Source organism: Nannospalax galili, unplaced genomic scaffold, assembly GCF_000622305.1.
Source record: "Nannospalax galili isolate Female #2095 unplaced genomic scaffold, S.galili_v1.0 scaffold491, whole genome shotgun sequence".
Lineage (NCBI taxonomy): Eukaryota > Metazoa > Chordata > Mammalia > Rodentia > Spalacidae > Nannospalax > Nannospalax galili.
In genome coordinates, this window is record NW_008329523.1 from 304,475 (window position 1) to 316,765 (window position 12,291).

Here is a 12,291-nt window from a genome sequence, read left to right on the forward strand (position 1 = left end):
TATTACCTTCTTAAGGAATCTCCATTGTCATTGGAATAGTTACATTCCAACTACTAGTATGTAAGAGTTCCCTCTGTCCACATCCTCACCAGCATTTGTTGTTATTTGTTTTCTTTTAGTTTCTTTCTTTATTGCTGTGATAAAACATTCTTGATTTAAAAAAGCTTGGGGAAGAGACAGTTTATTTGGCTTACACATCCTAATTACTGCTCATCATTGAGAGAAGCCGGGCAGGAACTCCGGGCAGGAACTTACTTAGAGGCAGAAACTAAAGCAGAGACTACAGAGAAACTCAGTGGACTGGACTGGCTTACTCCCTCTGCCCTGTGCTCAGGCTGTTTTTAGTACAATTTCCCAACTGAGGTTCCTTCATTCCAGTTGTGTCAAGTTGACAACTAAAGCTACATAACTCTTGTTAGGGTTCCAAATAGCAGCAGTTTCCCCCTTCCCCAAGAGGGACCTCACCTTGACCTTTGGAGTCGAAGGAAACAAACTCTGCTGAGAAGCAGCCTGCCTTTCCTTTGACCTCCAAAGATAAGATAAGCAGATTCTACCTGATAACCAGAGATTTTAGAAGCTGTTTTTCTCTCATCTTAAGAGGGAAAAAGTAAACACTTCCACACCCTAATCCTACCTGCTTCCCCCTCCATGATTTCTCCCCCAAACATTCCCCCTTCCACACCCTAAAGCCCCCATATATAAAGTCCCAGCTCACAACCCGTGGGCTGACATCTTTCCCTTCCCGGACATCTTTCCCTGACATCTTTACATCTTTCCCTTCCCTTCCCTTCCCTTCCCTTCCCTTCCATCTTTCCCTTCACTGACATCTTTCCTTTCCCCGAGGGAAAGGTGCCCCGTGCAAAATAAATCTGTATCCCACTGAGAATTCCATCTGTGCCTCGGTGCCTCCTCCATCCGCTCGTGCTCTCCACCACTCGCTCCCACTCTCTCCAACATTCTCTACCTATCACTGCCCTCCTAATTTGCTTTATCCTACTGGCCTGGTGTGCTGGATGGCGTTAGTTGTCAACTTAACCCACCTGGAAGAGAGAACCTCAATTGGGAATTTCTTCTATTGGATTGGCCTGTGAAACATTTTCTTGACTGAGTGACATGGGAGGGCCCAGTCCACTTTGGGTGGTGCCAGCCCTGAGCAGGTGGTCCTGGGCTGTACAAGAAAGCAAGCGAGGCACAGGCCAGAGGGAGCAAGCCAGTAAGCAGTGCTCCTCCATGGTCTGCACTTCAATTTCAGCCCGTAGGGTCTTGCCCTAAGTTCCTTCCCCAACTTCCATTAGAGATGAACTGTGACTTGGGAGTTGTAAGATATAATAAACTCTTTCCTCCCTAAGTTGGTTTTGGTCAATGTTTTTTATCACAGCCATTCACAGCCATAGAATATAACCAGGGTACCTGGTATCTTCCAGGCAGGACAGCACCTCCATTTTTCCTCCTGGATGAAGAGTTGTCAAAGTTGAACCAGAAACTTCCAAGGAAACTTCCCCAGACAGACAACATTGGCTTTCAATACAAGTTCCACTTAGCCCTTGCAAATTCTCCAACAACCTTCCCATTCAAAATCACTTTTTAGCCATGGGGAAATTGCTGAGGGAATAACATTAATGAATTTCTATCTCAAGTAAGCCTGAGTTAAGTTGCTGAGCACTGCATACATAAGGACTAGGAACACAGATGCACAAACAGTGACCATAGCCAGTTAGCCGAGACTCACAGAAAATAGCAGTCTGACTAACCTCATCCCAAGTCTGGCAGGGCTCTTCCACTAGAAAGTTCAGAGAAGCCTCAGAGAACACAAAAATTATATTCTCTGATGAGAGCTAGGTACATAAAGGTCCTTCTGAATGAAACAGAAATATGCGTATCCAAGGGCAGTGGCTGGATAGTTTCAAAATTGGCTCATCCATCATACTAGGTTTTACTTTTACACAAAATTTTTAATTGCTTATTTTTTAATATTTATTTTTAATTATGTTATGTATGTGCTTATGTGCACATCAGTGCAGGTGCCCACAGATGTCAGAGGTGTTGGACTCCCCTCCCCCACCCCCCGAGCTAGCTAGAGTTACAGACAATTGTCTGCAGCCTAATGTGGGTAATGAGAATCGAACTCAGGAACTCGGGTCCTCTGCAAGAGCAGCACCTAGCTCTCATCATAGAATCTAATTTTGTTAGACTAGCATTTTCTATTTTTATATTATTTGTATATTGTTCTACATCTTCGGTAGACAGTGAATTTAAATACCTTCATTCCACTGCCATGTTCCAGGTCAGACTTTGAAGACCCAGTTGGTTATCTGACAGCACCACATTCAAATGTGTTCTGAGCTGTCTGGCAGAACACCGCTCATCCAAGCCTCGCGGAAAGGGAAGCCTGCTGCCCCAGTGTCATGTGTAGAAGATATGTGGATGTCTAAAGAAAGAAAAAGACATTATGTACTGCTTACCAAAACACTGAAAGGTAGAGCGACCCGGAGGTGGTACTCTATTCTAGACCTGAAGGTGTGTGGTTCCTTAGGCTATGAAACACAAGGAACCCAAACTAGCAGGACTTGGAAAGCAAAATTCAGGTGCAATTTTCATTTTGTTTTCGCCCTGTCTTCACTCATACTCAATAACAAAGATTGTCCATTCTCAACAATGTGTAGTTAGGTTAAGATTTCATGTTTGCAGGAGTTTTGTTTCTTTATTCTTTCTTTTTTTAAGGCAAAGTGGGCACTGTAGAAGTCTGTAGGAGTTGTGGCAATTTATAAACCACATTTTGCAACACCATAAAATGTGCATTCCTGGGGCTAAAGAGATGATGGCTCAGCAGTTAAGAGCACTGGCTGTTCTTGCAGAGGGCCCAGGTTTGATAACTAACACCCACATGGCAGATAACAACCATTTGCAACTCCATTTCCAGGGGATCTAACATCCTCTTCTGACCTCCACAGGCACACAGGCATTGCATGACACGGGTGCACTTACTTACATGCAGGCAGTACACTCATACACATAATATAAAAATAATAAATAAAACACTTAAATTAAAAAAAAAATTTTAATGTATATTCAGAGAACTGTGCAGCCCACAGATAGATGAACTGAGAATCCAAACTCAAGCTTTTCGACTCCAAATGCTGTGCCAGGTTGGGAATTAGACCTCACATCCAGATTCCATGGTCTCTAGGGATTCCTGCATGGAGGGATAGTCAGGGCCAAAGAGGATAACCTCTGCATTCAGGGGGGACCACATGACAGAGCAGCCAGTGGGAAAGGGCACAGGATGATAGGGCTGGGAAGCTAGAAAATGGAGCAAACAGCATGCAACTCGGGAAGAATAACAGCAAGATTCATCTGAAAGCTGGGTGCAAATAGCTTTACTCACCAGAAGAGGACAGTAGGCTTCTTGTCTACAAGTCAACCTCTGTGGTCCCTCATTAGGACTGTTGGAGATCTCTGCTATTCAACATCAGGTCAGGTTACTAAGTGTCTGCCCCTTATTAACAGGAAAATGTTTCATCCACTTATTCATTCATTCCTTTAGGATGCTAGACTTGTATTAAAGGCTAAGCTAATATGGAAGACAAGCTCACCCCTCAAACTGCTGCCACTTAATGCAGACTATGGCAGAAGATTCAGGACTCTGACTTTAACCTGAAACTCAGGAGTGAAGCCCATCTGGAAAAAATGGGGAAGATTTCCCTGCTCAAATGACTCCAAATTAGTGATCAGTGCTAGGTCAGGGACCTGAGTTTGTATTCTCACACTGTTGATGCCCAATCAAGGTGAAAATATAGTACTATAATGGTATAAACTGTTTATGCAGTTTTAGTACTAGGATAACTTTTTTCTCTTAGAAAAGTGGGAGGCTGGCAAAATGCCTCTGTTGCTAGAGTGCTTGTAGCACAAGCATGGAGACCTAAGTTATCTCACATAAATGTATATAAGAAGCTGAGGCCAGCAGTGTCTGGAATCCCAGCACTGACTGATGGCCAGTCAGTCTAGCCACACCTGTGTGCTTTAGACTCAGAAACCTTGCCTCAAAAAATAAAATCCTGGCATGGTGGTGCACGCCTTTAATCTCAGCACTCAGGAGGCAGAGGCAGGCAGATCTCAGTGAGATGTAGGCCAGCCTGGTCTATATGGCAAGTTCTACGCTAGCTGTGACTACAGGGAGACTCTGTCGAAAAAAGACAAAAACAAAATTAAATAAATAAGGTGAGGGAGAGTAAGATGCTTAGTGGGTAAAGGTATTTGCTGCCAATCCTGACATAATGACTTGATTTTGATTCATGGAACCCACAGAGTGAATGGAGAGGACCTACTCCTGAAAGCTGTCTTCTGACCTCCGCATGTGCACTGTGGCACATGTGCCCACATTCACACACACATACAATAAACTTTTAGAATAGAAATGAAAACATAATGTGGAGAAGATATCTTACGTTGATTTCTAGCCTCTACACACACACACACACACACACACACACACACTCACAATTTCAAAAAGTGGGTAACGTAGCTACACTTCAAAACCAAAGTCTGTAACTAGAACAGTAGCTAAAGATAGTTCCAGATAAGAGACACAGTTTGAAGCTGGGGTAAGTGGCTACAGACTAATAAAACATTTTAACAGCAATGGTGTTTCTTTGTTCTAACTTGCAAGAGTTTACTCAAAGTACACAGCTTGGGAACTTTTCAGAACTTTATGTTCTATCCTAGGGATGGGCAAAAATTGTGTTTTCTACAAAAGGCAGGACAGTAAATATTTTCTTTGCAGGTCATATGTCTCTATCCCAGCTTCTAGACTTTTCTTTTGGGTTAAAAATGGAGCTCAGGCAACATTAAGCATCAGAGTTCCCCATAGACACCAAAATTCATGGACGCTCAGGTCTCATATATAAAATTGTACAGTATTTGCATATAACTTACGCAGATCCTTCCCTATATTTTATCTTATTTTTATTTTATGTGTATAAGTGTATTGCCTGCATGTAAGTGCACCTGTGTCATGCAGTGCCTACAGAGGTCAGAAGACGTTGGATCCCCTGGAACTGGAGTTATGAAAGGTAGTAATTAACTGCCGTGTGGATGCTGGGTCCTCTGCAAGAGCAGCCAGTGCTTGTAACCACTGAATCATCTCTCCAGCCTGTTCTACTGTATTGTTTAATAGACACTAAAAAAAAATCTGTTCATTTTAGTACAGACACATTTTTACAAAATATTTTATTATTTTTATTTTAAGTGTATGAATATATTGCCCACATGTATGTAAGTGCAATGCCTGCGGAGGTCCGAAAAGGGCACTGGATTCCCTTGGAACTGGAGTTACAAACAGTTGTTAGCTGTCATGTGGGTGCTGGGACAAACCCAGGTCCTCTGCAAGAGCAGGTAGTGCTCTTAACCACTGAGCCATCTTCCAGCTCCAGGTACTTTTATTTTTTCTGAATATTTTTTTGTCTATCGTTAGTGCAATCTATAGATACAGAATCTTCAGGCCCAAAGGATCTGACTACATCCATCAACCATCCTGCAAATGTTTGCTCTAGTCTCATGAAATGATACATATCAGAATATCAACAAAGTGTCCAAGATTTTTCATGACCCAGAGAGTCATACTATTGAAAAGGAGATCCTAGTCTAACCAATAACATGTTCCTTACATGAAATAGCTCCCAGAGGGTAGGCAGAACTTGTAACTATTACCTGGGCTGTAGACACAGGAGGGCCAGAGGCCTGGCTTCATAATCAACTATGTTCATGGTCAGGCACATGTGACATAGGTCATTTAAAATCTGCTTTGGCTTTCTAGTTTTAGTCCTTACGATCTCAGGGCTTCAAGGGCTTCCATTCTACAGCTCCTAGGCTGGGCCTTGGTTTCATACCCTTATTTTAGCTTTTCCTCAAATTCACAATAAAGCAAGAATCCTACTAATGAAAGTAAATCAAGTAAGTAAATACTTATAAAACTTTTATTAAAGTAAAATCATTTCCCACAACCTCGAAAGAGATGTCACAGCCCACTGAACCGCAACTTTGAAGGCATCTGTCCTGCAAGCTCATTTAAGAGTATTCTGTTTGATCATCCTGTTGACCTTACCCATAAGGCTGTTGACCTTACCCAGGAGGCTATATCATGTGGCTCTTTACCATATAGTAGAGGCCTACCACACTGCAAGCCATTTAATCAACAGCCACAAAAGCTTCAGCAAGAAATTGTATTTGTCCTGGACATTATTTTTTTAAATATATATGAGTGTATTGCCTGCATGTAGGCAGGTGCACCTGTGTCATGCAATGCCCTTGGAGGTCAGAAGAGGGATCGGATCCCCTGGAACTAGAGTTACAGACGTTGTCAGCTGCCAGGTGGATGCTGGGAATCGAACTCAGGTCCTCTGCAAGAGTAGCCAGTGCTCTTAACCACTGAACCATCTCTCCAGCCCCCTTGTCCTACATATTATATAGTTGTGAAAAGTATAAAGGCATTTCCTAAATGAGATTCTACCTGTATTATCCAGGGGGTAGACAGAGAAGAGCTGGAGGCTGGGCATAGGGGGAAGATAAATTACTCATCCCCAGTGGGAAATTAAAGCATCCTGTGAAGCATTTTCTTACAGATAAAGAAGTTTGACTTCGAACTTGGAGTTGAAGATGACTCACCAAATTAAAAGGTATATACTTATCAAGTTTTCCTGAAGTACCACAGTATTTTAATAAAAATTCAACTTTTTAGAAAAACATGTATTATCCAAACCCTTAATTTTTTCACTTCTTCAAATCCTCTGGGGAAACAAACACCCCAGAATATATTATAATTAAGTTTGCAGCTTGTGTCAATAATACCCAAACTCAGAAAAAGAACCATGATGGACGTTTTCAACTAATCTGCATAAATTCAAATAAAAACTAAGACAAACCAGTAAGTGTTAAGAGTCCAGGTCTGCAACAACCCTCCCCCAGTGCAGCAAAGCCTTATAAGGGGGAGGGGAGCTCCACCTGGAAAACAGGAATCAAGTCAGTTTCAAGACAGGCCCTTGGGCCTCTCAAAAATAAGAATTGAGTCAGTTTCAGTATAGTCTGTTTCCCCCAGATAAATTTAAAAGTTAAACAGGATGCTGCCTGAAAAAATATTCCCCCCCTTCCTCATTCCCCATTCCCCACCCCCTACCCCCTATAAATACCTCCAGCCAGCAGCCTGAAAGCTGATGGATTCGCCTCAATCCTGGAGTTTACCTCTACAATAAACCTTGCTTTTGCTGGAGTCCTTCTGAGTGGTGATTTTTCCCGTTTACCTATCAATATGTAGAATTTCTGATGATGTTAAATCACTAGCTGAGTGCGTGTGTGTGTGTGTGTGTGTGTGTGTGATTTTTATGTATTCTGTGCTTTAGTGAAAAGAGATCTTCTGAGAACTACTGAATGTTAAACATAAAAAAGATCATAACATCGACCCTCTAACAGGTAAAACCAATGTTCCACACCTGGCAAACTGCTACAGGGCAAGTTACTATGCATCAACACACTTCATTTCTGAAAAGGCCTCTACCTCCCTGTTCTCTAAACATCCTGTGTCCTAATCTAGAATTCTACCTGGGCACTGTCTTGGTAACAGACTCTTTTCAGTGCTAGAGTTACCCAGTAGCCATTCATTTTGAATGAACCTTTCAATCTAAGGGAGAAAAAAACAACAGAAACCTCCACAGCTACAGATTCTTCTCTAGGCATTGGGTAGTTCCCTTTTCTAGAGTGATGGAAGTTCAGTAAAGCCATCAGCACAAACTCCCTTCATCTGTCTGAAACACTTGGGGGGAGACCTAAACACAAAACCTGTTCCCCTGTGAAGACTGCAAACTCCAATCTTCCCACGTCTGAAAACAAATGCATTTCTTCCTTGGCAGTAGCTTTTCCTAATAAAGCAGCCACCTCCTAAAGGCTGGCACTCAGTGCAAAATACAACCTACCCAGCTTATAAATCAAACCTGTTAAATACCCTTTCTTCTAGCCCAGCCACCAGAAATACCAAAAACAACCACCAGTGCTTGCTGCTGTCATTCTTTACTGCTGGAAAGTGAAGCTTCTCCGTGGTTAAGAGGTTAAGATTTCTTTTCAAATGCTTTGCCAGTTGGTTAAGATCTCTTAATTAACCAGGAGCCCTGATCCCTGGGAGTTTCCTCCTCTTTCCTATCCTCCCATTCCCTTCCTCAGGTCCCTCCTCCTCCCCACCCCAGCCCAGGAAGCACTCTCCTACCCTAGGGGTCAATGGCCCTTTTCCGCGTTCCTCCGCCTAGGCCTGTGGCAGGTCCACCGAGGCGGCAACACGGATCCCCTCTACTCCAAGGGCCACGGCGACAACCAGGCCGCCCCCAGGGCTGGACAGCGCCCCGGGGCAGGGCGGATGAAGGAGGTGCGGCAGCGATCGGGCCCACCACGCGCGCTCACACCCCTCCGGGTCTCCTGGGGTCCCCAGTCGCGCGCCCCGGGAAGGCCCGCCGCGGAGGTCCGAGCACTGAGAGTGGCGGTTCTCGATGCCGCGCTGTGCCGTGGAGCGGAGGGTGGGATGCGCCGGGAATGACTGGTCCCCAGAACCGATGACCCCGCGGCCGCCCTTCCCCGGCCTGCCGCCCTGCGTCCGGCCTCGCCTGGCCTCGCACTCACCTACCGGGAGCAGCACCATGCGCATCGGCTGTGACGCGGACGGCGCTCGCAACCCGAGCGCGCACACGCGCCCCCCTCCCCGCAGCTGCACGCACACCCGGGCGCGCGCATCCCGGAGCTCCCCTCACGCACTCGTGGGCGGGTCAGGCAGCCCGCCACCCTGCGCGCTCGCCCCGCTCTGGGTCAGCCCCCTGTAGCACAGCTCGGCGAATCCTGGGGTGTCAGGCTGGCTGGATGCAGGCGTCTCCGTCGCGGCAGCTCCATCACAGGCTTCACACTGGCATGGATGCCTGCTTAAGACCCTCTTCTTCTTCCCCCTTACCTTTTCCCGCGTTGCGAAATTGCACAGCCTCCAGGCAGGGTTTTTCATCATAGGCTGATTAGGGAAGTGGGAAACCTTGGCAGGAATTCTTTACTCTCTCAAAAGAAGGGCGCATTTTTCTTTCAGGAGTGCCTGGAATGAAAAGGTGAGGACATTTAGGGTTCCCATGGTCTGTATGGACTGGAGGGCCAGGGAGGCGCGCGTTCCCCCAGAAACTACTTAGAAACCGTCCATTGATCTGGACATTTGATCAGCTCCACTTTGAGTCGTCCCCACCCAAAGGGTGCCTCCCTAGAGTAGAGGAGGGCGTGAGAGCTGCGTGTTGCTTACATAGGCTCTGCTTCCCAGACTTTGGGTGGTGGAGTTTCAATCAAAAAATAAAAATTCTTATTTTGCACCCAAAGGCCTCTGAAATAGGCCATCCGAAAAACAACTCCTCATTCTGGTTTCTTGTCTTGAGGACTGTAAGCAATTTGGCCTCACATCACCACAACAACAGCATCATACCTAAGAAACTGTAATTTAATAATATCACCTAGTAGTGACACCGTATTCGTTTTTCCAGTTGCTGGAAAGTCATATATTGGTTTCTTAGAAAGATGATGTAATCAAGACTAGTTCACTTTCATTTTTAGGACTCAAAAGCTGAAAGTCGATGTAGTACAACCTGTTTTATTTTCTTAGCAATGCTTTAAAAAATTATTTTTATTTTATGTGTATTAATGTATTGCCTTCATGTGTGTAAGTGCACCAATGTCATGAGATGCCCACTGAGGTCAGAGGAGTGTATAAGATCTCCTAGTACTGGAGTTACAGATGGTTGTAGGATCTCCTGGTACTGAAGATGGTTGTTAGCTGCCATGTGGGTGCTGGGAATCGAGCCCAGGTCCTCTGCAAGAGGAGCCAGTAGTCTTAACACTGAGCCATCTCCAGCCCCAGCATTGCTTTTTGAAGTTTCTCCATTTGTCTGACTTTTTGTTCTCTCAGCATGGTTTAACCTTTCTTTAGCTGTAGAATTTGAGCTGGAAGGGAAAGAGGCCTCAGGGGCTTGATCTGATGGCAGGACTCTGTCATCCATTCCATGGTACTTGTCATATTGTTTCCTATGGAGGAGAATATTAAATCTTAAACATGGTCTCAGATATCCTGTACTAATTATAGCTGTGGTAAGGAGGTGTCCTCCAGATTTCTCCATTATAAACCAGTATAATGTTTATAATGTTTATAAAGAAGTAAAGATGTTTCTCTTTAGTAGATAGTAGGTTATATGTGAAGAAACTGAAGTTCTTTTGAGGAGAATGTTTTAAATTCCTGCAAGAACAGAGATTACAAAGACTAATGTGCAGATAAGGAAATACCACTCCAGAGATTGTCAGATGTGACATGTATTGACCTGTCCTTCACATGAGCTAATATGACCAGTTTTTGGCATGAAAACCAGCTGGTAAGAGTGGGGTTTTTTTGTTTTTTGGTTTTGTTTTTTTGCTTCATCAGTGAACAATATAGACAAAGGCCCTTTAATATTCAAATACTGATACACACACAAAAAAAATCAACAAATTTTTTTAAATGAATTATATTTGAAGAGGAAGCATAAAAATTTATGTCATGTTAATTAGTAGAGGTGATAAACATTATCATTGAAATCTACCCATTGACTTTATAGACATACACAGGTGCTAAGGATCCGAGTACAACCAATTATGACTAGTAATAATCAGATACATACAGATTAGAGACGCATGCACCAACATCTCCGTGCTATTAGCAAAAATAATGAGTCTTTCTGTAAGAAACAGTATATTTTAAAATGAAATGGAGATCTTTTTTAAAGGTTAAAAACTAATTCAATTTTATGTCTTATAGGATTTAGACAGAGTACAATATTGTATAACTGTATTAATTCAACAGCAAACCTAAAAATTTTATAGCCACTTTTGAAAGAGATGTATCTTTGCTCTGAAAACTGTTACTGAGTATGTTAAAGCTGTAATGAAATGCTTCTTCTAAAGAAAATGAAAATAATAAAATATTCAAAACAAAACAAAAAACTTAGGTGCTCTAAACATCTTAAAATGTATTAAATAATGTCTCTATATTTAGTGTTTCACAAAATTTTTAAATGCTAATTGTTTATACAAAATATTTATTAAAACAATAAAAGATTTTCTTTCAAAAAAAATTCAAATACTGGTCATTTCTGAAGGTCAGAGGTGATATGGAAGTGTTAAGAGTAGAGGGATGTGCTGGGAGTTATCTGTACACACAGAACACAGTGCCCATACCCCAGGAAAAACATGTTGGACAAAATCAGCTTTGGTCCATTGGTCCTTTGGTCCATTGGTCAGGCATGGTGGCACACACCTTAATCCCAGCACTCGGGAGACATAGACAAGTTCCAGGCCAAGCCAGAGTTACATAGTTAAGACCTTGTCTTTAAAAAATTTTTTTGATTAAAAAAAATCACCAAGTGACACTCATATTTAGGCAAATGTTAGAATTTATAGTAATGTCTCTCAGCATTCGCAAACTTCAGGCAATTTTTAAAGGTATAAACAAGTAAAATCTAATAAAAGGACATATAGTTTTAAAAAACCACTTTTCTAACTTAAGAGACATGGAATAAATGCAAGTGAATTAAGTTTCAACAGTACCTACTCAAGCAAAATGAGAATCAGCCCAACTTTAGGAGAACCAATTTCAGTCTTGGCTTTACCACAGAACAGGATCAAGATCTTAGGTGGGTCAAGATGGTTCAAGGATTTGATCCAAGACTCTTTCCATACCAACTACAAATGAGGCAAAGCACAACTTAAAGATGAATACTACCGCCCTTCACACAAATTCAGACGGGTCCACTTATAGCAAATGCCTTAAGTCATGTCTAAATTTCTAGTGACTTAAAGTTACAAGGTCACCTCTGCTGGGGCAGGAGATGCCCTAGCCCTAAACCTGAGCTACAGGAGATGCCCTAGCCCTAAATCTGGGCTACAGGCAGCACATACATCTGGTGCAGGACTGGCAACAGATCTGTCTATGCAAAGGACTGCCTTCAAAGTCAATTAAAAAGGTATTTCAATTCATTAAAGAACAAAGCTTAGAAATGACGGGATTACAACACTAAACTTTTAGTCACTTAGATTTTGAATGGGCTATTAGTGGTAAATAAAACACTTTGTACTTAATATAGAAACCAAATAAACCAGGCTTTCCCCTTGACAGTACTGTGTGTGAAAAGTGCCAGTTTTATTTACAAACTAGTTGGGTAACCTTTATACAGTTTTCAGGAAGCAGCAAATGAGGCTAACATCTTT

At 42.8% G+C, this 12,291-nt stretch overlaps 1 protein-coding gene across 18 annotated transcripts in view; it reads right to left on the reverse strand.

The window, feature by feature from the left end:
• Positions 1-8,831, reverse strand: part of B3galnt1 (beta-1,3-N-acetylgalactosaminyltransferase 1 (globoside blood group)) — a 29,974-nt gene extending 21,143 nt beyond the window's left edge. The window contains exons 1-5 of one of the 18 annotated variants that reach the window (XM_017799285.2): positions 8,656-8,829; positions 7,182-7,292; positions 6,918-6,996; positions 3,386-3,496; positions 2,261-2,428 (exon numbers count right to left, since the gene is read on the reverse strand). The gene's annotated coding sequence lies outside the window, so the exon portion shown is untranslated. Of the gene's footprint in view, positions 1-2,260; positions 2,429-3,385; positions 3,497-6,917; positions 6,997-7,181; positions 7,293-8,248; positions 8,625-8,655 lie in introns of those variants that run through there. The other 17 variants (XM_017799290.2, XM_017799286.2, XM_017799287.2 and 14 more) reach the window with 17 other exon arrangements.
• Between the last annotated feature and the right edge of the window lie 3,460 nt (positions 8,832-12,291).